Source organism: Marmota flaviventris, chromosome 6, assembly GCF_047511675.1.
Source record: "Marmota flaviventris isolate mMarFla1 chromosome 6, mMarFla1.hap1, whole genome shotgun sequence".
NCBI lineage: Eukaryota > Metazoa > Chordata > Mammalia > Rodentia > Sciuridae > Marmota > Marmota flaviventris.
Genome location: NC_092503.1, coordinates 108,332,292 through 108,360,031, shown reverse-complemented (window position 1 = coordinate 108,360,031; position 27,740 = coordinate 108,332,292). Strand labels below are relative to the sequence as shown.

The 27,740-nt window shown below is 38.5% G+C and overlaps 1 protein-coding gene across 1 annotated transcript in view; it reads right to left on the bottom strand.

Annotated features, from left to right (window-relative positions):
* The window catches only part of Clic5 (chloride intracellular channel 5), a 148,644-nt gene that overhangs the window by 99,833 nt on the left and 21,071 nt on the right, over positions 1 to 27,740 (bottom strand). The gene's annotated exons all lie outside the window — the stretch shown is intronic.

The following is a 27,740-nucleotide window of genomic DNA, read 5'->3' as shown; positions in this document are numbered from 1 at the left end:
GATGAAGAAATGAAAGGTTAACTACACTCCAGAAATTCCTCTCTCCTCTCTATTTCTCATCAGCTGGGGTACTTTTGCCTGGAATCTTGGTGCTGGCTTCTTTTGTTCGTTGTTACATTGGTGAGATTTATCCATTGTGCTGTGTGTAGTTGTAGATCATTCATTTTTTACTGCTGCAAACTTATTCATCCATTCTTCTATTAATGAATATTTGCATAGTTTCCAGTTAATGAATACCATGGATACTTGTGCTGTGAGCATTCTACCTATCAAATATCCTTTCATTGGATCTGTGGATGCTTTTCTCTTGTAAATATACTTATAAGTGGGATTGCTGACTCATAGAGTGTGAAAATGTTCTTGATAAACACTTGGGTATGGTTTTCTAAAGTAATTGTACCAATATACATTCCTACCCTTTGTTTCTTTTAAAAATAGTTGCTAAGTCTTTGCACCCAGAGTCTGGTCAACTTCTTTTTATTTTCTTTGCCTTCTCTTTAGTTAATTTCATTTGCGTTCTGTCTTGCCTTACTTATAAATATATACTGTTTCACAGTTTCTCTCTTTATGATAAAAACACTAATTGCTTAACAAGAAAAACAAGTAATAATATTTACTATGTGTCAGAGAAATATGCTGAGCACTTTACATGTCTTTACTTATTTAATCCTTACAAAGAGTGTTATTTGCCTGATTTGACAAGAGGGGAAACTGAGGCATGGAGTATTTAAGTAACTTGCCCCTAGCCATTCAGCTGGGAAACGGCAAAGTCAGAATCCAAAGGCAGACAACCTCAGCTCTCAAATACTCTATCAACTGCTTCTCTCAAACATAGTACATATGTGTAGGTCACTTGAGGGAAACAAAACATAGGCCTGGTTTTTTTAAAAACTTTTTTTATTTTTTGGTACCAGGGATTGAACTCAGGGGCACTCGGCTACTAGGCCACATCCCCAGCCCTATTTTGTAGTTTATTTAGAGACAGGGTCTCACCGAGTTGCTTGCTTTGGCTGAGGCTCGCTTTGAACTTGACATCCTACTGCCTCAGCCTCTAGAGCTGCTGGGATTATAGGCATGCATCACCACGCCTGGCTAGGCCTGATCTTAATGGAGATTAAAATCCATTTCAGAATAATATTCACACAAAAGGAAAACCAAGGCTGCCACATGATAGGGCAGATGGAGGGTACTATGGATCTGAAATGTCCTCCAAAGGACAAATGTATTAAAGGTTTCGTCCCTAGATCTTGACACTATTGGGAAGTGGGAGAACCTTTAAGAGGTGGAGTCTAGTGGGAGAAAGAAGTTAGATCACTGGAGGCTGCCCTCAGAGGGGATCATGGGGCCCTGCCTTTCTTCTCTCTCTTTTTGTGAGCCTCCTCTACCTGGAGCTCCCACCAGGATGAACTGTGCTGCCACCGGCCCAAAGGAACAGAGACCATGGGCTAAAACCTCCAAAACTATAAGCCAAAATAAATTTCTCCTCTTTTTCAGTTGATCTATCTTAGATATTTTGCATAATTATGGAGAGAGCTGGCTAACACAGAGAGGCTATATGGGTTGGCATGTAGATAGACTATTTATCATGGTTAGGATGATGGGGAGAAAAGACATCATGAAGCAAAAAGCATTTTGGCTGAAACTTCCTGAATGGTCAGACATCTGACAGAGTAGTGGACAAAGTGTCCAGACCACCATTTATGGCAGATGGTTTCCCTATGGAATCCATGTGCAAATTACTGAAGAAAGTGTCACCAAGCCCCACTTGCAACCCTTGGGTACACTACAGTTTAATCAAGGTGAGATTTAATTGCTCCCCTTCTCTTTGGTTTCAGGCTTACATCACCAAAGCCTTTAGATAAACAGTCACCTTCACAGCTGTTCATTCCAAGCCAATGACTACATACTCCAGGGAAGGACCAAGGCTGAGAGGGAGGCTATGCATTCGATGTCTGATGCGCAATCATTGCCCTGAGCTGGCATGTGGACAACATTTGTAATAGCAATGCAGCAGAAGAAAATAAAATTACAAGCATAAAATGCCTTTGAGGGTTTTTTTTTTAAATGAAAAATGCTTTATAGGAATTTTATAGATCATATTCTTGGCTATGATCTAAGCCATGTGTGGTCTGACCTTCCTTTCCTTAATCTCAAACCTGGCAGTTAACTTTCACTTTATCTTCTCCAGCTATCTATTATTCCCTTTTAATCACAATTTCTAGAAAAGACCTACGATTTGTATATCTGCAGATAACTGAGAGCACTGACATTATAAACTTTTTGTTGCAAAAAAAAAAGAAGCCTGCATTGGCTATCAACTATTTCTGTGCCTATTTCTAGTTTTAATATATATTATGCTTTAGTCTAAGATGATAAAAGACTTTTTTTTGTACCCTTTACTGTCAAAACATAATTGGTTAGTCAATAAAAACATTGTATTTCTCATTTTAACTGATTATTTCACAAACTTGATGCAAAATTTTGATATGTCTTTATTAGAAAAACATTGAAAAAACACTTTTAGTGCTCACTTTGGCAGCACATATACTAAAATTAGAACCATATAGAGATTAGTAAGAATTAAATGAAAGGATAATATGCAAATGAGGTAATATCAATATTTTTGTGTGACTGTTGAAAGCAAAAATTGTTACATATCTGGTGAGATTTGATATATTGATCATTTGGGGGTTTCTTGGGTTTTTTTTTGTTTTTGGGTTTTGTTTTTGTTTTTTGGTGCTGGGGATTGAATTTAGGGCCTTGTGCATGTAAGGCAAACACTCTACCAACTAAGCTATATTCTAAATCCCCAGCCTGAGTTTTTGACATAATACATTCAATAATATGACAATTGCAACATAAATAATCAAGCATAAAGTGATTTATATAGTTGTAAGTCTTATGTGCTTCATTTGAAATGGATTAACTACTAACTATAAGTGTTACCTATTTTAACCCCCTAAAAAACCAACTATTTAATTATACCAAGAGGTAAAGAAAAAATGCCAAGAGAAAAGTTAAAGTGGAATGGCAAAAAATATTTAAACAATCTAAAAGGCAGGAAAGGGAAACAAGAGAAGAAACTGAAAATTAATAGTAAAATGGTCTTCCTGAATCCAGTATCAATACTTATACTAAATATAGATAATCTAATTGCATCTATTAAAAACTGGAGATTTAATTAAAAAGATAGAAAAGCTAAACTTGCCATGCAAACACTACTCAAAATAAAATTAGTGGATATGTTAATATCAGCCAAAATAGACTTCAGAACAAGGTAAGTATCAGGGATAAAGAGAAATATTACATAATAATAAAGAAAGTCAACTCACCAAGAAGATATGGCAACCTTAAACATGTATGTACCTAATAACAGAACTTCAATATAGATGAAGCAAAAGCTGATAGAACTAAAAAGAAGAGACAAACACACAATTACTATTAGAGATTGCAAGTCTCCCCTCTTAGTAATTGATAGCACAAGCAGACAAAAAATCATCAAAACATAGAGGACTCAAGATAACACCATCAATCAACTTTACATAATTAACAATTACGAGATATCTTACCCAATCAACAATAATATTTACACTATTTTCAAGTATACATGGAAAATTCACCAAAATAGAACATATTCTGGGTCACAAAACATGTTTTTAAAAATTTAAAATGAAGTCATACAAGGTATATTCTCTGACCATAATGGAATCAAATAGATTAGTAACAGGAAGAAACTTTCTTAATGTTCAGAAATAAGCAACACACTAAGAAATTCATTGATCAACAAGGAAGCCTCAAGGATAATTGAGTACTACGTTGAACTAAATGTAAATGAACACACAACATATCATATTTTATAAGATACAGCTACAGCAGCGCCTAGAGGGAAATTCATACATGAAACACTTATTTGGTCATAGAAAAGTTCTCAAATCAATAACTAAGACTCCACCTTGAGGATCTAGAAAAAGCATATCCAAATGTGTACAAAGGCAACAAAAGGAATAAAATAATAAGTGTAAGAACAGAAATTAATTAAATTGGGAAAAAAAAAGGTAAAACAGTTGAGGAAAGCAATGAAACCAGAAGCTGGTTTTTGTAAAAGATCAAAAAAATTGATAAATCCAGGTAGATTTTACCAGGGGAGAGAGAAGTTATGTTACCAACAACAACAACAACAAAAGGGATACAAACTCCACAAACAGATAATAATACCAGAAAAAACTCCCGGTACATAAATAGGACCACTTAGATGAAATGGGCAAAATCTTGAAAGACATAAATTAACGAAACTGAATCAAGAAGAATTGAATAGTTTTATATCAGTTAAAGATATTAAATTCATAATTGAAACCCTTAAACAATGGTAACAAAAAACCTCTAGTCCTCAGATGTCTTCATTAATGAATTCTACCAAACATTTAAGAAAGAATAATACCAATTACATGCAATCTCTTCCAGAGAAGAAAAGAGGAGGAAACAAAGGACTTGTATTCAAGATTCATAAAGGAATTTTCACAACTCAAAGAAAACGACCTAATTAAAAAAAAAAAAAAAAGAAAAACAGACAAAGGTCCAAATAGACATTTTACCAAAGAAGACATACCAATGGCAAATAAGCACATGACAATATGCTCAACATCATCCCATAGAGATATGCAAACCAAAGGAGAGATACTATGATGTATCTTTTTAGAAAGGCTAAAATATGGACCCCTGACAAGCTGATGTGTTCACAAGAACACAGAGCAATTCTAACTCTCTTACATTGTGGGTAGGAGTGCAAAATAATGCAGTCATTCTGGACAGGAGTTTGGAAATTTTATATGAAGCCAAATATATATTAACCATATGACCCATTTATGGTTTCTTGGGTATTACCTTAGAAATGAGTGTTTTCTTGTTCATACAAAAACCTGTATTAAATGTTTATAGCAATAGTGTTCATAATTGTCCCAAACTGGAAATAACCCAAATGTCCCTCAATGGGTATATGAATAAACAAATTGTGATACATCCCCACAATGGTATATAACTTAGCGATAAAAAGGAATAAAGTGTAAAAGAGCTGAATCTCAAATGCACAATACTAAGTGAAGGAAGCCAGCAAGGCTGCATATTTTATGTCTTCACTTATACAACATTCTGGAATAGAAAAAAATGTAGAGTGAAGATCAGTGGCTGTCAGGGGTGGCATAGGGGGGAGTTGATTGCAAAGGGGCATCAGAAAGGAGATTTTTCAAATGCTAGAACTGTGTATATCCTGTTTGCATTGGTAGTTACATATATCTTTGTATGTGTGAGAACATATAGAACTGCATACCAAAAAGTGAATTGTCTGTAAATTTAAAAAATGATAAAAATCCCTAAATAATATTTAAAAAATATACAGCCACCAGTTTCTATTTTCCTATCCCCCTTTCCATACATTCTTTGCTTCAGAACTCTTATATCAGTTCTCATCAACTTCAGAACTATAAAACAGATATCTAGCCCATGAGGCCTAGTGCTCCTAATTCTAGATGATCAAATAAAAAATAAAACAAAATAAAATAAAGGCATTTAGACTGAGCAAGTGTGTGTGTGTGTGTGTGTGTGTGTGTGCGCGCAAAAGGACATATACTGAAAAATGATGATCCTTATGGGGAGATTGTTCTAGAAATGCCCACCCTACCCAGTAAGAATAGTTTCAAGACCCAATTTTTAGGCACCTAATGGCATCTAGGTCTCCCCTTTCACTCTGCCTAGGGTAGCAGCTATTTTTTTTTTAATGGGAATTTAACTTGGTTTTCTCACCTTTGCATTCTCTACAGAGGATCTCTCGAACAATCCCAAGGACTTAAAGTTGAGGGAACTGGCAGATTTTGGTGAGGATCTCTCAGACAATCCCCAGGACTTAAAGTTTAAGTTGAGGGAACTGGCAGATTTTGATGACAGCTGTAAGAGCAGAGGTCACAGTGTATCTCCTTGAGAAGATGAAGTGGGTGAAGAGGAGCGAGCTGAGAGATGGAGAGCTCCCCTTTGCATGAGGTCACAGGATGGGCTATGAGGAAGCTGGGGCTGGTTGCTAGTACTTTCTATTCTTTTATAAACTAACATGCCTTTGGGTGTTCCCGACATTGCCAGAGATCTTTGTCTCCACAACAATCTGCCTACTGCTGCTTAGCAAAGGGAGAGGCTGGAAAGGGGCTGGATGGAAACCAAGAGTTCTTGTCAACAGCTGTCACTCATCCCACTGATTCACTCACTACTCACTCCTTCAACTAGTGTTTTTGGGATGTTTATTGTGTGCCAGACACTGCTCGTGCCTTTTTTAGAACCCTCTAAGAAACACAGTGTGCTTGACACCTTCTGATAAAGAGCAGTCTGAGCTTCTGCCTTATTCTTCTCCACCAGAACAGAAGCCCCTTGAGGATAGGAATCCAATTTTGTATTTCTCATGCATGACCTATAGGATGTAATGTTCCCTTGCTATGTCCTTGTAAACACACTGATACTGTGCTAGGACAGTGTGCACCGTCAACACATCATTGCTAATGGAATCAATCAACCAATGAAACACTGGCATAACTCTTTTATTCACAGCTTCCTCCTCTTTGGGGGGGGGGTTCTGCCCTTACATCAGTGAAATGAACATTACAGTGTGGATTTTTTAATAGATTCTAATTTGAACTAAAATGTAGGAAAGGGTTATGTAATAATAATAATAGTTAATATTTACTAAGAATCCTCCATGTGCTGGGAGCTCTGAATCCCTTATTAGCTCACTTCATATCCATAATAACCGGATGAGGCAGTGCTATTAGTCCCATTTCACAAATAAGGAAGCAGAGACTGAAGGAGACTTAACTTGTCCAAGGATAATTACCAACAACAGGCCTGGAGCTCTGACCCGGCTTTCTCCATCATGAAAGCCCATACTGTCAACCATCACGCTCTACAGTGTATGTGGAGTAAGAATGCGGCTGGAGGAGGTTAGGAGCTACTAGAGATTTAGAAACTGCTTATTAATTTGATGGAATTCATGAATGACTAGCCTTTACAAGGAATGCATAGGTTTGAGGGTCCTGGAACTTTGCTTAAACACAGAGACACCCAGTGAAGAAATGGATAAACGAACACAGGGATCAAGTGATGGCACACAAAAATTAAACACACATAGCCCGAGGGAAAAGAAAACCACAGGAGGCAGGAGAAAAGTGACCTGAGGTCATGTTCTGTTGCATCACTGTGCCATTTGGCAGGATTTATCACTCTGGTGATTGTCCTCACTTAATGGCCAAGCTCCTACTTTGGAGCTCTGGCAAGATCACATAAAATTATAACTATTACACAAACACATATGAAAAGTCTTGGAAGGGGCCCAAGATAAATATATGTAACATTTCTGTCAAACCCACATGACTGTTGACTAGTATTACTCTGATCTAACGTGATTTTGTTTTGGCCAACAGGTCCAGCATGCCAATTAGCCAGAGATGGTCCTTAATAACACAAAAAAGGCATGGTGGGAAAGAGGGCAAAGGTTGGAGGACAAGGAACACTGGGTTGGGATAAGGAATGCTGGTAGGAATAGGCATAACGTTTTGTGGGAAGTAGGCAGATGCCCATGACCAAACAGATTAAAGTTCTGAAATACAAGCAAACAAAAAGGTCTCAAAATTTTCCTTGGGAATCTATACCTTCTCCATTCTCTGGTGGCTCATGTTGGCCAATTCTGGGACTTGCGTCAGAAATGTGTTTGAGGTCATTTTTCCTTCTGCTGGACTTAGGAGAAACCAGAACAGGACTGTGAGCTATCTCTGCACCCTGCCACCGTAAGACAGAGCCTGAGCAAGAGCAAAGCCAACAGAGAGAAAACAGGCCAAAGTGTGGAGAGAGGAAACCAGGTTCTCATGTGTCCTCTGAATGACAGATCTCTTGGTGCCTGGAACTTGACACCCCTAGAATTTTCTGTTCTAATGGTCAGTGAAATCCCTTTTTGGCTCAGACCATCTTGAGTTGGGTTTTCTAATGTTTGCAACTGGAGACTTATAGCCACATAGGTTAGAACCTACATAGAATCAAGAGGACCCCGGGTGTGAGATTCTGTGTGATAAAAAAGATCTCAGCGCTCTTGTAAGGTGGACAGGAGCCAACAACACAATGATGCACTTTTAAAAGGAAGCCACACCCTGGCGAACAAAAGGTACTATTTTTAAAGGTCCAGATTTTCATAAAAAATGCTGTATTGTCTTTGTAGGTTCTTGAATGTATTCAGAAATTGAAAAAATTCCAGAGAAAGGCTATATGATTAGAACTAAGGTGATTATAGATAGCTGAAAAAAATAAAATAATAAGAATCATAAAAAGGATGTTTCAATTAATTGATTTTTTTTTCAATAGAGGTAATATCTTATAGTACAATGCAAAGAACACTAGACCAACATACAGAGATTCTGAATTCAAGACTCTCTATCCCCATAATCTGGTCATTCAACTTCTCAGTATCTTTATTTGTAAAATAAAAATAAAAGTTACCTCCCCTGATTACTGTAAAGTTTAAGTAATATTATTTATCAATATATAAAGTACACCCAACCCACAAACAAAGAACAAAAGAGCTATTTTTCCTCAAATGTATCTAAGACAGGCACGGAACAGAGTATTTCATAGGCAGCATCTTACTAATCCCCCACAGTAACCCTAAAAATGAGGTGACTACTATTCTTATCCCATTTTGGAGACAAATCAGCTGCTCAAGACAGAATTAGCCAGTTAGCTAAAAGTTCATAAAACTAGGATTTGAATCTAAGTCTGTTGGTCTCCCATCTTTGCATTTAATAACCTCAATAAGTGAGCACTAATTAATATTATTAGCAATGTGTGAATGAAAGTAAAGTAAATAAATATAAATACAAATGCCCAGTCTGGAAAGGAAGGTGAAGAATAGCTACCAGATTGTTCAAAAAATAAATTCTTCCCCCAGGTAAAGAATGGAATGCTGGATGCCCTTCATCTTATTTATCTCCCTACATGGCATGAGCTCTTTGAGCTACATATTAAATTATTCCCTTCAAGGTATAAACTATTATTGAGAAAACTGTAAATGCGTTCTTGGAAACAGAAATAATTGATCTAACTGCAATTGTGCTATTATTTTTAATGCAATCTCTCCTGAAGAAGCAGAAAACAATGTGAAAGTCCTCCCCTAGATTTTCTAGGACCATCTTGTATTTAAATCTATTTCTTTTTTTTTCACCATATATTTCCTTATAAATACATCTCTCTCCAATTTAGGATCTCAGAGAAATAGAATAAAACATTTCTATGTGATATTTTGGAGTGACAGGGAGATAGATGTGGAAATGTATGATTCTCTTTAATCCACACCTGGGGAGGTAGCTTGATTCTATTTTGTTGTATACTTTACCCAACTGTGAAAATCTTTTTATGATGTGCCAGATAGATTACTTCTACCCCCACAAAACTTGGCATACAGAAAATGAAAGATTATTACTTAGAATTCTTTCAATTTTATTCTTCTAGGAAGAAGACAGAAATATCTCAATTTGTGCCGCAGTCCGGCTGCAGCAAAATAACCGGGGGGTGACAAACAACTTGTGTACATTGATACAGCAGGAGTAGGAGCCCTTTATTGTAAGACAACAGAGGTATTTATACATTCCACACAGCTTATCTTAATTAGCATAAACTAGATACATCAGTCAACCAATAAGGAATCTCCACACTTAATGGCTCCCTGGCGTTACTTCACAAACCACTCCCTCTGGCATTTTGCCAGGCGCCATCCAGACTTGTTTACAGACTCTAACATTTACTACCTCATAACCCAGCCATTGTTGGGGAGAGGTTTTCCTACCCCACAGAATCCAAAGATAAACAAAGCTCCAGTACATAAAAAATAAGGAGTCCTGTCAAATGACAAACGACAAAATCCTGACTTGTTTACAGACTCTAACAAATTTGGTTAAATTCAACAAAAATTTCTTGGGTAACTGTTTTGTGCCGGGCACTGAGCTTGACATCGGAAAGAAATTGATGAATGAGACCCAGGCCTACCAGCAAGGAGCTCAATTGACTCAGTGGTGCATGTGGGGTGGTCCCAGTTCTCACTCCATTTCTAGCTAAGCATATTCAATGCACTTTTTAGGAAAATACAGAAATAAAGCTCACGGTACTGAGAAAAGATGCTCATTGCCTAAGTTTTCATAACCAGAAAGTGAGCCTGCACTTGGATGTACACCAGCTGCCTCACAGATGAGTCCTCTTCCATTGAGATGGCAATAGCCCAAATTATCATTTTCACATTCATTGATTTAGTGACCAACTATCATACATCAGATATTCTTGGAAACCCACCTTGGGGAATAAAATAGTTGTGGACAGCCCATGATTGGGAGGAGGTGGTCTTAGGATCCACTGGGGAGACAGGACAAACACAAAAGCAAACAAGTAGGTGTGTGAATATATATCGTGATCAAAGCTATTAAAGGAATTTATGGGCAAAAAATCACAGTGAAGGAACCTCCTTGGCAGGGAGGTCCATGGGGAGGGCTCTCTGAGGAGAAGACATTTAAAATCAGATTTGAAAGATAAACAGGAGTCTGTTATTTGAAAACTGAAGGAAAAAGAGATGGGACATCTCATGAGGGACCTGGGAAGGATAAAGCACCTTATGCTGATGAACTGAAGGCTTGACTTTAGTGGCCCTATTTTATCCCCATGAGGTCTCCATTGTGGGATTACATCTTTACCCTTCCCTGTGTAACCATTTTATCCAACCTTTGTAATCTCAACACCCTTGGAGAAAATCAGCCTGAAAGTTTTCATTCAGTGAAAAAGTTCCAGCATGAATCAATAACTATGGCTCCACAGAATATATGTTGAGATTGTAGCAAATCATTTAGAAGAGAATTTCCGTTTTGCCCTGTAATTTTTTTTTATATCTCCAGTTAAATTCACTTTGCAAAAGTTTGCAACTCAATCCCGCGTGTGAAAAGTGAACATTATTCTAAGACACCTTTGATATATATATATATATATTTATCACTCATTGGCTACATCCACTCATTGGCTACATCCCCACCATGCTGGGTGGCAGAAATCTCTCCCAAGTGATTTTGTTTTTTAAAATAATTACATTGAAGTTAATTCAATTACATTGAACTTAATTTTTTTTAAATCTTGATTTTTTGAAAAATATTTTTTAGTTGTAGTTGGACATAACATCTTTCTTTTATTTATGGTGCTGAGGATCAAACTCAGGCCTCGCACATGGTAGGCGAGCGCTCTACCACTGAGCCACAACTTCAGCCCCCTAAAACCTTGATCTTTTACTACCTCATAACCCAGCCATTGTTGGGGAGAGGTTTTCCTACCCCACAGAATCCAAAGATAAACAAAGCTCCAGTACATAAAAAATAAGGAGTCCTGTCAAACGACAAACAGTGTTCACCCTGTGCATGCACCTGTCAAATAGAAAGATAAAATACTAGAACAATAAAGTGAAGGAGCTTGCCCACACTGTGTGCACACGTGATTATGCCTCCCATTGATCACTATTTGAGCATCTTTTACATTCCTTTCTCTTCCAGTAAACCACAGGTGCCTCAAAGGCATACACAGTCAACTCACTCTCCCTCTCTCTTTATTGAGGAGACAACTTCTCCTCCTCTTCCTCCTCCTCCTCTTTCACCTTCTCCTCTTCCTCCTCCCTCTTCTTCTTCAGAACAGTTTTAGATTTACAGAAAAGTTAAGCAGAAAATACAGAGTTCTCATATGCTCTCTGTACCCCTGCCACACCCCCCAAAGTAGGCCCACCCTCCTCTACTATCACCTGGCACCTCAGTGAGTATATTTATTACAGTCGATGAACCTATAGTGACACATCATGGTCACCCGAAGCCCATAGTTTACCTTAGGGTTCTCTCTTGGTGCTGTATATTCTAATTTTGGGCGGTTACAGTATCTTACAGAGCATTTGCACTGTGCCGCAGTCTGGCTGGGCACAATCAGGAGCCACTTGTCAAAAGAAACTAACTTTATTTTTAGAACCACACACGCCAAACAAAACAGCCTCTCAGGAAAAACCCTCAGAGCCTCAACTGCCACCACCGGCTTCCCACAAGCCTCTCTCTCCCACACAACCTTCTCTCCACCTCCCACAATCCTCCTGCTCTTGAGGCCGATTGGCTGGGTCATGTTGGCGGAGCCAAAAAAGTCCCCCAATGAGCAGCTCCGTGGTCTGAAAGGGCAGGGAAACAGCCCAATGAGCATCACCGCAGAGGAGCCAATCAACTAGATGTTGCTGCGCTGCTGTGAGCCAATCATCAGCCGGCAGCTGGAAGTTTGCTGGGGTCCCTTCGGCTGTGGCTCTCAACAGCACTGCCCTAAAAATCCTCTGGGCTCCACCTATTCATCCGTCTCTCCTGCCTCGCTCCTTAGTTTTGCTTTTTCTGGGGTGCCCTGTAGTGGAAATCATAGAGCCTGCAGCCTTTTCAGACTCGCATATTTCACTTAGTAATATGCCCTGAAGCTTCTTCCGCGTCCTTCCTATCCTTTTGGAGCATCTTTTACATTCCTTTCTCTTCTGGTTCTTCCAAGTCCTTTCTCTTGATAGCCCTAGTAAGGAGCACAGTGCCTTGCACAGAGGAGGAGCTCTGTGAACACTTGGTGAATACATGAGCAAAGGTCATTCATGGCACAGTTCATTTAACAACTATTTACTTTCTAAGCATGGGTTCTCTGCCCGGCACCTACAAACAATGATGTTTACATGGGACTTCCAAAAATGTTATAAAACAACAGTCCTGAGAGATAGGAGAATAGATAATTTTCTCATTATTCCCATTTTAACAAGATAGGGAGACCAAGATTCAGAAAAGCAAAATAACTTGTCCAAGTTTCCTAGAAAAGTGGAAGATCCAGGATGGGACTTGGGACTCTCTGATGTCCCGCAGTTCTTATCCTGTGTGTTGTTTCCCCTAAAACCAGACTCTTGGTCCCTTGAGTTGACAAATAAAGTATTTTAACAAAACACTACTTTGTGTGACACAGGACAGGGGAGGGCTAAAAGAGACCCTCTCTCCCATCTCCCTGATGATGGGGAGACCATCTTCTCTAGCAGTGCTCTTGGTTTTGATTTTATGCAGCCTAGAAAAGTCCAATTTTTCTTTCACCACAAGCAAACTATTGCTAGGCTTGGGAATTGTTCTCCAACTAAGGAAGGAAACTGTAGCAACAGATCAACAAGCAGCTCATTCTCATTCAACACTAAAACACTGCACCGCTGGACTTCTCCTGCTCCTGTGAGAGATCACAAGGGCTTCAAGTGTCCAGGTCAAAACTCATTCAGATCTGTCTTCAGTTGTGAGAGGCCCTCAAAGGGACAATGAACTTGCCCTGGGAGTCATGCCTAGCTGCAAGTAAGTTATAGGGGAGGCCAAGGAAGGCTTCTGCCTTAAAATCTGGCGCCTCCTGGATTCTTTCATTTATTTCTAAATTTTAACCTTTAGTGTTTATCACTTTCCTGAGAGTCTCACACTCACATATTACTGTCTACTGGGTATGTCCCTAGGGTGCCCCAGCTCCCTCAAAATCAACATGTCCAAACACTGCATTAACAACCTTCTTTCCCAAATCCTCTTGTTATTCTGCATTTTCTTTTTCAGTCATTGGTACCATCACCCATCCAATCACTAAAACCAGACACCAAGCCCACATACACTTTTATTTATTGTTATTTGTCTTTTTTAGTTATATATCACAGTAGAGTGTACTTTGACATATTATACATACATGGCCACATATACATTTAAAACCACCATCATCCCAAGTCCAGTTTACTTCCAAGTGCCTACTCTGAAAATCCCTCTGCTTTAGCCCTATTACAGCAGCTGCATCACCTTATTCCTTAACAGCCCTTAGAAACTTCCTAACTTCTCTCTCTTTCAGCTACTCACCGCCTCCCTCCAATCCATTCTTCTTTGGTGGCCAGAGAACACCATCTACAATGCATGCCAGGTCACACCAGGTCCTTGCTCAAAACCTTTTGATAGCTCAGGGTGGACCATGCTCCCCAGCCTGAGGTTGTGACCTGCTCCCTGTCTTCTGCCTCTCTGCCCACCTGGCCTCCTCTGGCCTCAGACTCTGTAGATTGCAGGAATTCCAATATGGTTTGATTTCCTACACGTACACTGTTTCACACCATGTCTTTGCTTATATTGTTTGAAACACTTTTCCCCACATTTCTTCACCCACTTCATTCTTCCTTATTCTTAAAATTCATGCTCCCATGGTTCCCTCTGCAAACCTCTGTTCTTGTTCCAGTATGTTGAAATTATGTGTTTATGTATCTATTACCACTAGAGCTAAGATCTTCAAGTATAGGTGACATCTACTCTTCCCTTTATCAGTCACTTCCTGAATTATAATTCTCACTTTACACATTCAAAGCCCAAGAAATCTTTCAAATGTTAGAAAGTAGGCTAAGATGTCACTTGTCTTTGTTTCTGCCTCAACAGAGTCAGGCATATGGTCCAGGTCTGTGTCAATCTATTTATTGAACTCATTTGTTCAATAAATACTTATTAAGATCCTATTTTATTCACTTCAGTAAGCTTTGGAGAATATGAGATGTTGCTCTAGATCTTGAAGATCTTGCATACTATGGTATATTCATATGTGGGGAGAGGGGAAGGGAAGGAGAGGTACTGGGGTCTGAATTAGAATAAGATAGATTCCATGCTTGTATAATTATGTTATTCTACTGTTATGTATAACTAAAAAGAACCAATATAAAGGAAAAAAAGATTTTTCATGCTAAATAATTAGCAGTGCTTTTTAATAATAAGCCACTGGATCTGACATCTTGATAAAGTGGAAGATAGCTCCCTCCCCCCTCATCCTCTCTGTGGAATTTACCTTCTTCAGCACATGATTATTTGCTGGGTGCTAAGAGGTGCCATAGTGAAAATAAGAAAACACAATGTGTGAAAACACAAAGATGAGCCTTGGCTCTGGGTAAATTATATTGACACTTCACAGGAAATAGGAGCGCAGAGGCAAATAAATAGATGAAAAGGCACGCTGATTAACTAAGAAACTCAAGTTGCACCAGTTAGTTTCTTAACTAAGAAACTCAGTTGAGAGATTTTTCTCATTTATTTAAATGGTAAAAATTTGTACATGCTTATAATAAAAATCGTGGGCAAGTTTGTAATGTGGGTTCAAAGAATATATTAGTACAGCATTTTTATGGGCCCCTTAGCTACCAATTTGAAGTGAAATTTCTGTCTTAGGATGACCCAACAGATCCACTAGGAGGAAACTCAAGTTGGTGAAGGATGTATGTTCAAAGATATTCACTGCATTATTGCTTAAAATAGGGAAAAACTAGAGGCAAATTATATGGTCATTACTAGGTCATGTATTGGGTCCATTCTGGTTCATTCACATAATGAAGAATAAGGACATATATTCAGTGACGTGGAAAGACGTCCACAATATGTTGTTAAGTTAAACAAATTGAACTGTAGAAGACCACATACCTTCATTCCATCTTTATAATATAACACTCCCCCGCTCATACACACACAATCTGGAAGGCTACACACTAAACCATAGGTAGTGATTATTTCAGAGAAGTAGAATTGGGGAGGGAGAATTTTTCAGTTCTTCATTTACATATTTTTATAACCTCTGAAATTGTTTGCAAAGAGTCAAGTGTTACTTTTCTAATTAAATTGCAGGGGGAAAGGACTTGGCATCCCAGCTAGACCCTGTTCAGCCCTCTCAGAACTTCCCAGGGCCATGTGTCTTGTGTAAAGTCAAGTCCCTTCACCATTGGGAAACCATTTCCCTCTTCTTCAGACTTATCCCTGGCCTCAGAACCTTCCTCTCCTTCATTCACTCAGTGAACATATACTGAGATCCTCTCACGTCCTGTTCTCACATCTTCCCACATCAGAGAAACTTAATGAGCCGCCCAGCCAGGTGACAACGGCATCTTAACAGAGAACTCCAGGGACAGGACAATAGACACAAACCATTCTAAGAGGGGTGTGAGGGAAGGAGAATTTTCTGGGGTCATCTGTACCAAATTACTTAGACAGCCCCTTAAACATGGATTTCTCTGTGCTGCTCCCACAAACACTGAATCTGAGCCTGGGGCCTGGAAATCAACATTTTTAATAAGCTCCCTGGTGACACTCATGCCCACTGAAGCCCCTGCAGCAGAAGGGAGGAGAGTGAGGAGAGCTCAGCTTAGACACTGTCCTGCAGCACTCTATAATCTTCCTTCCTAATGGGCCCTTCGAGGAAAGAAGAAGACAGAAGAAATGCTAAAGGGCAGAAGACCAATGTCACTTTCTAAAAGTGCATTTATCTGTAGAGTTATCTGTTGGGTAGAGTTGGCACTGCATTGTCTTTCCCATGATGACTTTAATGTATGTCTAAAATTGGGGGGACACACCTGAATAAACCCTCTAGCTTTACTTGCTTTTATCACCAAGTTTGTAGGTCACGTAGCTAAGCAGCACCCTCCCATTAGCTTTGCTATAGATAACCCCTGTGACACACAGGCCACAAAGGTAATGGTTGCCTAAGTTTGTTCTCAGGAAACTGAGGTATCTTAGACTGGGTAAAACCACTGACTCTTCACTTGGGCCTGTGCAAGTGTTCAGTGGGTGACCTTTTGATGTCAGAGAGCCAAAACTCTAGCTCAGAGTATGCTAATGTAAAACCATTCTCTGAATGAGTGTATTATAAAAAGCCATAGCTGGCCATGGTGACTCACTCCAGTAATTCCAGCAACTCAGGAGGCTGAGACAGGAGGACTGCAAGTTCAAAGCCAGCCTCAGCAACGTAGCAAGACCCTAAGCAACTTAGTGAAACCCTGTCTCAAATTAACAAAAATAAAAATAAAGTTCTGGTGGTATCTCTCAGTGGTTAAATGTTCCTGGGTTCAATCCCTGATACTCCTCCCCTCAAAAGAGACCATGAAATTTGATTACAATTGCATCGACCACTGATTGTGTCATGCTTCCTTACCTCCAATTACCTTTCCTCATGCCTTAGACCACCACCCTGGTTTTTTATTCTATGAATCCACTAAGCCCTATCCTCAGAAGTCAGATTTGAGACCTGTTCTCTTGCAGCTACCTCCTGGATAAACTATTTCTCTTGCAAAGCTCATCATTTCAGTGACTGGCATGCTGTGTGACCGGCAAAACTGGCCTGGTTTAGTAACATCTCTCTATTAAAATAACAAGAAATATTATCAAGTCAACATTTGATTCTTTAATGACACCTGGAACACCAGTTTTAAGAGTTAAATGTTATGTTAATACTAGAGGTCTTTTTTTTTCCCTTAAAGGCTACTAAGGTGGCTTAGAATAAGAAGACTTAGGGTAAAATCCTAGGAACTTACCATGTGTTAGTGTAATAGAAACAAACCAAACAAAAAGGTACTATTTGAAATGATGCCAGACTAGCTTCTCCATGTTACTGGAGTCTGGATCTTAAAATAATCCACGCTCAAATTTGCCTTAAGGAGATTACCTTTGTTTTGCGGGAACAATAGTTTTCTGATGTGGCTGCATTTGGAGGCTATGAAAATATTTATTCCCATCACCATAGATTCTGATTTCAATGGTTTGGGGTATTGGTAGGCACTGAGATTGTTTGGAAAGCTCCCCAGCTGATTATAATTTGCAGTTAAAGTTGAGGCAGCTGTTTCTTAGAAATCCTTTTTAATTCTACAAATGGAAAGCAAGACCAGTCCTCCAGGTATCTCCGAGCTGGGGAATAATCTTAATACAAGTAGTTCAGGCTGAGATGTTTAACATATTGCATAAAATTGACAAAGCATCCAACCCTTGGGCACTCTGTGTCCCATTTCCTCAATTCACCTGTTTTCTGCCTCAACTGCATTGAGCTTGACACAGACTGACAACATCTTGACTCAGGCAGTGTGCTTTCTCAACTTTCTATCTTGGTTTTTCTGTCTTTTTTTAAAGTGAAAGGAGCCCCCAGCTGATGGAGGACAGGACAGGAATAGAGGGCATGGGCTCAAGTGGCATCTAAAGGGGACTAAAGGGGATAGTGCAAAGTCAAAAGAAGCAGGGTTACAATAGCTGTGGGGACTTGGGTAAACCACTTACTTCCCCAAATCATAGTTTCCTTATCAATAAATGTGACTACTATTATTTATTTGGATTTATTGTCTTCAGCATTGAATGACATAGAGAATGTGAAAGTGCCCAATGCATTGAAACACATTACATGTCACCTTTCTTCATAACCAAATAATCCCATAAGATAATTAGGGTGGAGGGTGTGGCTCTCATCGCAGAGGAAAGGCAGATCTAGTCTCAAGGAGATGTGCCTCAAGTTTCAAAGTATCTATGCAAAACCAGGCCAGGGACTCGGGTCTCTTGGCTCCTAATAGCCACTTCCTTTTCCTTATGTTATATTGTTTTTCTTCGAAGGTCACAGAATGTTTAAGCCATTGAGGAATATGAGAAGAAGGAAAAAGAAGCCACTGATGCAGAAAAATAATTTCCTTTAAGTAAAATGCATGTTGACTAAGTGTCAGGATGTATCATTTAAACAAATGTATAGTTTAATTGATTATTATTTAACTATCTGGCAATTGCCTCAATTCCTATTAAATGACACAACTGCCTGAATTTTTCTACCAATGTCTCCATTACTGCTTTGTTTGCCTTTGGGTATTGCATTTCTCAGATTGTGGCTGGAAAACTAGTAGAGGTTTCCATCAAGCCTGAACACCATCGGCATCTCTCCTTGGCTGTCATGTTGATAGCCAGAGGCTGACGTCTCGGGTCATTTATACAATTATCCAACTCTAATGGCTAATTGTTTGGGGCACCAGGGAGAGACATGTCATATACAGAGTCAGTTTTGAAAAACCCTTCCCCACCCAAATTGTGACTCCCTTGTCTTCCCTGTGACCAAATGCTTAAGTCTTACTTTGCTAGGAAACTTGTGGCTCCCACAGCCTATGGTGATTTTTGAAACTCAAGGGTATGCCTGTGGTTTTACTTGGCAACTGTTTATCATTTGGCAAATTATTTATTTTTCCCTTTTTGTATTCTCTGATTAGTTTTCTTTTCATTCATAAATCTCTTCCCAAGAAGACTTTGAGACTGGGGTTGACGTCCTGCCGGTTTTTTTCTTATTTACCCCCAGAGTATACACAGGGCTCAATCAGTATTTCTGGAATAATTAGATAGATGCTGAATGAATTCGGTTGTATTTCAGAGTATCAAGTGTCTTATTAGTGGTTTACAAGAAACAAGATAGTTAAACAATAATCAATTAAACAATATGTTTGTTTAAACGTACTGTGTTTTATAATATCAGAGTTGCGATAGCTTGTTTTAAAAATAGTAAGGGAGGTTTGTTCTTAGGAATCCCTTTATTAAAAAATCTGAAGTTAGATAAAGTCTCTACAGTGTATCCTATAGAAGCTGATTTTAAGTTTCTCCCAGAAGAACAAGAAAAAAACAGAACAAAACAAAACAAAAAAAAACACCCAACATTTTTTTCACCCTCAGCCTAACGACCTCATTCAACCTCAGGTCTTAATGCTTTATTCAGATGCAGTGTTTTATCTGTTTGCTTCCCTCATGAACATCTAGAAATCACCACTGTAAGGACATCCCTGTCATTCTGATTGACGAATGACTTAATTTTTTCCCCTTTACTTACAACAATGTTAAGGAGTTCTTTTACAGATGGCATCAAAACCTCAATTTGGCTCAAAAATTTTAAAAAATATTCTTTAATTACAGTTTATCTACCGAATGGCATGGTTGGTCAGCTTAAAAGAACAAATTGCTTCCGTTATGTTCCTGTGCTAAAAGAAGGGACACATGGAATGTGCTCAGTATGGAAATATTGCAAGAACAAAGAAAAATAACTATATAAGTGAATGGACCATCTAAGGAATGGCACCAGTGTTAGGAGCCTCCCTTAGTTTGCTGAGCATGTCATGCCCAGAGATGGGGTAATTGCTGGGTGACTGACAGTAGGAGGTGGTATGTAACTGAAGTACTACAGGAAGGACTGGTATTTGGTTACAGACAAAGATTCACTAACAGGCAGTTTGCTGAGTGGAGAGAAGATACTGAAATTTTTTGAAAAATTAAGCTAGTACAATGAGCCTTAAGAGAAGAGGTTGAGACCTGGGCCTACAGATAGAGCCTAAGATTGTCCCCAGTGGGACTTTTTGTATTTATGGGACTCACTCATACTGGCTTTTTTTTTTGTTGTTTTTAAATCTGACAGAGCTCATTGGCCCAGCCCCTTGGTGCTCATCCTTCAATATTGAAAGTATTCATTTTTGAGTGGAAGGAACCTAGGGGTCTACCTGGTTGTATGACTTCATTTCCCCCTCTTTTTATCAAACTTTCATATGTGAAAAAGAAATGAAGCATTCATAGATATCCTGTTCATAGTATGTGAACTGTGGGGCCTTATAATATTTGTTGAAATGAAGAAGGTCAAGCTCACCTATGTTTGCTGTAAATGCAAACTCTAGTCTCTAAACTTAAGGATGCTACCCTTTAGAGTGGTGCTGCCCCCAGGCGGGACCATGTGCTCCAGGATCCCCTAGGGCCAGTTCTGTCTTTAGGAGAATGGGGAAGCCAAGGCTGCATTGGATTGCCTTCCCTGAGGTCCTTCTCTGGATGTTTTCCCACCTTATACCTAGTCTTTACTTTTCTTCTCTGCTGAGGCACATACAACAGAGCAGCAGACAGTAGACAAGAAGAGAGAAAAAGAAGACAGCTTGGAGAAAGGAAAGTTTATGAGCATCAAAATACCACTTTATATCCCAGTTGATTGGTCTCAGCCAAACTTAGCTGACATTAATGAATACCCAAGTGTTGGGAGATCTCTCTCCAGCATTCTTTTTCTCAGTTTGGCTCATTACAACATTCAGCTTTAAATAAGATGCCATGAATTTTCTAATTTGGATATAGTTTTTCAACTTAAGAAAATTTTGTTACAATATCTGAACTATTTTCTTAGATTTTGCAGTTACAGCAAAAGCGGATAAAAGGAAGATTCACTAAAATTACTTACATCATAACAATAAAATGATGAATAATCTTAACAATAATACAAAATCTCTTCTGAGATAAAAATATAAAAACGCTTAAGTAATAATTTAGCTCAAGACAAGGAAATTATTTTGAAAGGATAAAACCTTATAGGAGAAAAAGAAATCTGTGAATAGAGATGAATTGTACTTCATTTATGGATGAAAAATCAAATGTTCTTAAGATAAAAATTCTCTGTTCATTCGATTACAGTTAAACTCTCTATGATATATTCCATAAAATCTGAAACACTGACTTTAATTTACCTCCAAAAGAAAAAACAAGGAAACAAATATTAAAAAAAAAATTTTCCTAAAATATTCGAGAAAGGATTTACCTAGATTTTCAAACCTGTGCTAATTACCAAAAATTTATGATATTGGATTAAAAGTCGGAAACATTTTTGAAACAGAATAGCTATCTCAAAAATAGATTCAAACTGTAATAAGAACTAACTACTTGAAAAAGAAAACCCAGAATATACGAAAGCAAGAAGTAATCACTATTGAATGTGTGAGGATAATTAGATCATAATAGAGAGACTACATTAAATTCACACTCCATATCATGTAATTAATTTTGGCTAAAGCAAAAAGATAAACATAAAAAGATAATTCTCATAGAATCAGCATATTTTTTCCAGTTATAGGAGGAAAAAATTTTCTGATTCTCTAAGATATTATTAGATACATAATAGGTATATGAGGATTCTAAAAAAAGAGTCTAAGAAAGAAAATGTAAGGCAGTTAGAAAATTATATATTATAAATGTTAAAGGAAAAGCTTTACTATAAAAATGAATGGATCATTGATCTAATTATTTAAGGTCAATATGTAGTTTCATTCAAAATGAGATCATAGGAAATGAATGGAGGGTGGGCACACAAGGAAATGTAGACAATAAATCACCACATGGAAAAGCACTCAGTATCAATAGCAACTAAAGAAATGTAAACAAGAGAGTTTTAAGACACACAATACATCAATTAAGTGAATGTAGGTACGGACAGCTTGGAGAATGGGCTTTGGAATCAGACAGATGCAGACATGGATCCTGCCACTTTTTTTAAGTAACAATAACATGAGGCTACTATATATATATATATAGTGTGTGTGTGTATATGTGTGTGTGTATGTGTGTGTGTGTATGTGTATATGTATATATATCTCCTGAAAGGTTATTGTGAGGTTAAAATGTCTAATGGAAGTAAAATATTTAGTCCAGTATTTGGCACATATAGTATGTTTCCATTAATTGTAAGCAGCAGTAGTGAAAGATAATGGTGGTGATTTTGGAGTTGGTGTTGGGGAAGGTGATGATGATAATGATGGGTAGTGTTGCTGGCATATGGTTACAATGGTGTTTATTGGTGGAGCTGATAAAGGTGATAGTATTGGAGATGCTGGTCTTGGTGGTAGTGGTGATGAGAATCAGTGCTGGTGCTAACAGCAAAAATTGATGCTTCTGGTATTGTTGCTGGTGGTTTGATGATGGGGATAGTGGTGAGTGATGGTGATGATGACGGCCATGGTGATGGTGGTGGAGGTTGCACTTACAGGTGATAATGATGATGGGGATGGTGTTGGTGATGGTACTAGATGATAGCAATGGTGTTGGTTTTGGTTGTGATGATATTGGTTCTGATGCTGAAACTAACAGCAATAGCTTTGTGGTTAAAAAAAATCTAAAATGATAAATTTTAGTCATAGTGGATAAATAAGAAAAATGGAATGCTAAAAATTCAATGCTACTGGTCATGCAGTTTATTATTTACCCTCTCTAGAAAGTGATTGAGTAATGCAGAGCAAAAGATAAAATGAGTTGTACACTTTGACACAGAAATTAAACTCTTGGGAATAAACAATCAGGAAAACTATATTCCCCCAATTAAAAATGGTCTGGAAACAGTATAGCAGTGTTATTTATACCTGGGAACAATCCAGAAACCTCAACAATAAGGAAATGACTAAGCAAATTATGATACATCTAGATGGTAGAATAATATCATGTAGCTATTCAAAGTAACACAGGAGGAAATATGCATATGAGAAAACCTGGTGGCCCAACACAAAACTAGATGTTCATATGGTGCACATTTTTGTGTTTTTACCAAAGAACAGAAGAGAACATAAATACATGTGCATAATGTTGAATGAAAGTTTCATATGAATTAAGCCTTTCTTTTAATAAACACTTGCTCAATGGTCCCATCAACTCATGAAGGGTGATGGTTGAACTCCAAGTTAAACCTCAGTCCAGATAACTGTCTCCTAGCTGACTAACACTGAGATAGGTCACCTCCCCCCACCCATTTTCTTTGAAGTCCATTTATGAACTTTTAGTCTCCATTCCAGTTCTCTTTTCCTCAATTTGTCCTCACAATGGTTAGAAAGAACTTTCAAAAACAAAACTGTTCTTGTTTTTCAATCTCTGTGTGGTCTATTAATTTGAATGTGAGTTAGGTTTGTGATAGTATACCAAAAAAAAAAAAAAAAGCCCACAGAAATTAAAGTTTGAATTTTAGAGCAGTTATTTGATTTCTCCACACTGCCATTTCTTCAGCTGTAAAATGGGAATAACAGTAGTAGTAACTCAGGTTGCTGGAAGGATTACATGAGGTGTGCAGTATAAGACATGGCAGAGTGTTGGGCACATAATAAGTTAATGTTTATTACTGTTTGTAATGAATTTTATCATTGCCTTTAGTCTTACATCTATACTTCCAGAATGTCCCAGGAGCTCTTGATCAGAATAAAAGTACTGGGTTACTGGCTTCAAGCAGAGGGGGTAGACCAGGTAATAATGTGACTGGCTATGACCTCTGCTTAGGAGAGAAGGATTTTTCTTTTACTGATTTTTTTGTCTCATGTCAGAAAGGAAAATAATAAAGTTACAAATATAAACTAAGATGGCTTTCCAAAAAGCCTCTTATTTTTTTTAAGAGAGAGAGAGAGAGAATTTTTATATATATATATATATATATATATATATATATATATATATATATATATATATTTTAGTTTTCGGTAGACACAACATCTTTGTTTATATGTGGTGCTGAGGATTGAACCCGGGCCATATGCATGCCAGGCGAGCGCGCTACCACTTGAGCCACATCCCCAGCCCCAAGCCTCTTATTTTTCAAAAATTCAAATATTGAATAAATAAATTACGTAAGTTTACCTTGTTTAAATTGTCTGAATATTTTCTTAATATCCAAATGAAAGCATTAGGAAACCTATATATATATTTCTATATTAAATGTTAAATTTGTCATTGAAATAAACCTTGGCTGCTTTATCAAGTACGAATTAATTTCTTCCCCCAATCATTTCCTGCATGATTTCAGTTTCTATAACTATAATTTTATAGGACTTTTTTTTTTTTTGCTTGGGTGCGATTTTTTTTCTTATAAACTTCATTTTTTAACATAAATTCACTTAAATTCCCATCAAGATAGAAACAGCACTGTATGGTCCACTTAAAAGGTGGGTCAGGTGGGCCTCTGGAGAGGCTGAGCTGAGGGTCCTGATCTCCCACTTCTCCAGTACAGACGTGACCCTGAAAAACCCTAGAGGGTGCTATTTTCCTGTTTGTTATGGCTTCTGCCTTCTCCTCTCCATGGAAAAATGGAAAGAATAATAAAAGGAGGGAGGCAGATCCATCATAAACAAAACAGACTATGTATTTAAACAAAGCGTAGATTACGAGTCCCTGAGCTGAAGGGGGTGGGAGAGTATAGATAGAATCCAGATTCTTGATTGGCAGGTAAGGATGCAGAACCCTGGAAGGTCACTCTATATATTATTAATAGAGACAAAGCTAGAGTCCAGACCTCAGACCCCAGACCCACTCTACTCCACTGCCTGCGTCTGTCAATGGGTGCAATTCTTCTGGAAGCATGTTCTCCCTGTTTACATGTTTTAGTCTCCAAGAATCAAGGTAGCTGACTGACAGGTGTATATTTTAGAACTGTATAACTTACAGGGATTTTGACCTTGTGACTCTACTTAGCCCACCTATAAATCATAGCTAATATTTTGTCTCAGCACCAAGACATTTGGCTGCTGCTACTAGATGAAATGGGGATGATGAAACTATTGATGGTGATGATAATGGCGCCCGCTGATTGAGTACCTAGCATAGTATTTTTACGTGCAGATACTGTGCTAGGAAATTTGCATTGGTTCATTTATTCCTTACTATAGCCTAATAAGGCATGTACTATTTTTATTCTCATTTTACAGCTAAGGAAAATGAGGATTAGAAGTTTTAAGAAGCTAGCCCTGAATCACACACCCAATAAGTAGAGAACTAGATTCTAAAACCAGATTTGTCTTTATTTGCTTATCCAGCGTGTTCTCAAATACCTACAATGTATAGGAAATAAGATAGGGATGGACTTAAGATAGAGTAAGATTTGGGGTGGCAGAGATATACAGCGTTAAACTAATTTTGGAGCTTTTAGGCCGTCATATCATATAATGCAAACTCCTAATATGCTAGGATCCTGTTCTATTTGTAACTGCAAGATGGAAGAAGTTGCTTCAGAGTTTCAGGGTAACTAGCACTTAGAAGAGGCTGAGGTTAGATTCACTGCAGAGGACAGGTCAGGCAACACAAGAAAAAAATCTGAGCTGTGAAGAGGGGAAAGAGAACTATCCTTTCCCTGTGCTTCTTGAGAACATGTGTCTCCACTTTTCAGTGTGGACAATGAGGAGATGGTGGTGCATCCCACCAGAGGTGGCAGAGACGCTCTCCCTACATAACTTACATGGAGCACAAGATTTGTAACTGTGGGCTTAAAGGGAGTGGCAGGTCATCCTTCAGTCCATAGAGCATTGGATGCAGGCCCTGCCTGCTGTGTGCAATGCACCATGCTGGAAGCTGTGGGTAGGTAAAGCTAAATATGATGTATGATGCCTGCTTCCATGTGCTTGTGCTAGAGCTAGGAGAAAAGATGTCCGCAACTACAATGCTTGGTGCAAAAGAGCGCTCTCATCTATGTGAGGTGCTGCCTAAATCCAAAAGCAGGTATAAGTCCAGGAGTTGTCTCTGGAATGCTCTTTGAGGATTCTTTCTTGCAAAAGAAAAAATGTTTTACAAAAGATTCCTTGTGACGGTCCCAGACTTTTTGACTAATAGCAAAATAAACACCTTTATGAAAATAACTACCTCAAACCATATTTATGCATTGGCATGAATGTGCTTAGCAGATTCTTTTCCAAGAGCAATGCTCAAAAAGAGTGCACAGGGAGGCGAGGACCAGGACAGGAAAAGCAGGAAGTAGGATCAGGGAATCTGTGGCTTCTGAAGGACTGATTTTACCTACCTTGTAACTTTATTTTAAAACCAAGTCTGTCCAGAAATTTGCATAAATTAGGACATTTCATGCTGTGCAAAATTTGAATTCTTTTGCTTTCTGTATTGTTGTAAACTTTCATGGCACAGTTAAAAGGTAAACGGAGATTTGGTGACTGTGTTAGTCCGTGTTTTGTGTCTGTGACCAAAATACATGACGAGAACAATTTAGAAGAGGAAAGATTCATTTTGGCTCAGGGTTTCAGAAGATCAGACCATGGTCGGCTGCCTCCATCGCTCTGGTCTGGAGGTGAGGCAGAACATCAAGGTAGAAACCTCATGGAAGAAGGGAGTGGCAGAGGAAAGCTGCTCAGCTCAAGGCAGCTGAGGAGGAGAAGGAGGTGGGGAGGGAGGGAAAAAAGAAGGAAAGAAGGAAGAAAGAGCCAAGGAGAAGACAAACCTTCCCAGGGTGCAATCCCAGGGACCTGCTAGGTTCCTACCTCCTGTAAGTCCTTGCAAACATTGACAGATTCATCCATCTCATGGAATAATCCACTGATAAGGTCAGAGTCCTCATGATCCAATCATTGCCTAAAAGTCTCACCTCTGAATCTTGCTACAATGGGGACAGATGACGCTTTCAACACATGAGCCTTTTGGGAGACATTCCAGATTCAAACCATAACAGTGAAGTTTTGCTTTCCATCTAGAGAGTAGACCCACTGGTCAGTGGTGGCAATGTGGATTTCTTTGGCTGAGCCTGGATGAGACTGTTTTGATAATTTGATTATCTCATTAAACAAGCCATCTATTTCTCTCGGTTTGTCTTTTGAAGACCATAGAGTCGCTAAAGGTATAAAAATGCCTATCAAGAGATTGCTAGGATTACCATACAATGAATGAAAGCCATCATCTAAATTTCATCCTATTGATGCCAAAAAAAAGTAAAAAATCAACATCTTGAATTTAAGGTATCTTAGAAAAGTCATCTGACAATGAAAATCAAATCTAAAACATGTAAGTCATCAGGGGCTGCAAGAGATTCATCAGAGCCAAAGACTTCATTCTTGGACACTCAACTTCCCCAGAACCCTGCTGGCAGTGGGTACACTTGCCATAAATAAATCATTCTGAGTTTGCTGACCTAGAGCTGTGAATGGGCTGTCCTTCCCTGGCCTCGGCTCTCCTGTGAGAGTAAAATGTCCTTTTGAATTTTTAATGCCACCCCCAAGACTGTGTGTCAAGTTTCCACAAAGTTTGCCAGAGGAATTAGCTTCTTTTAAAATAGGCAGTTCCAAGAGGTCAGAG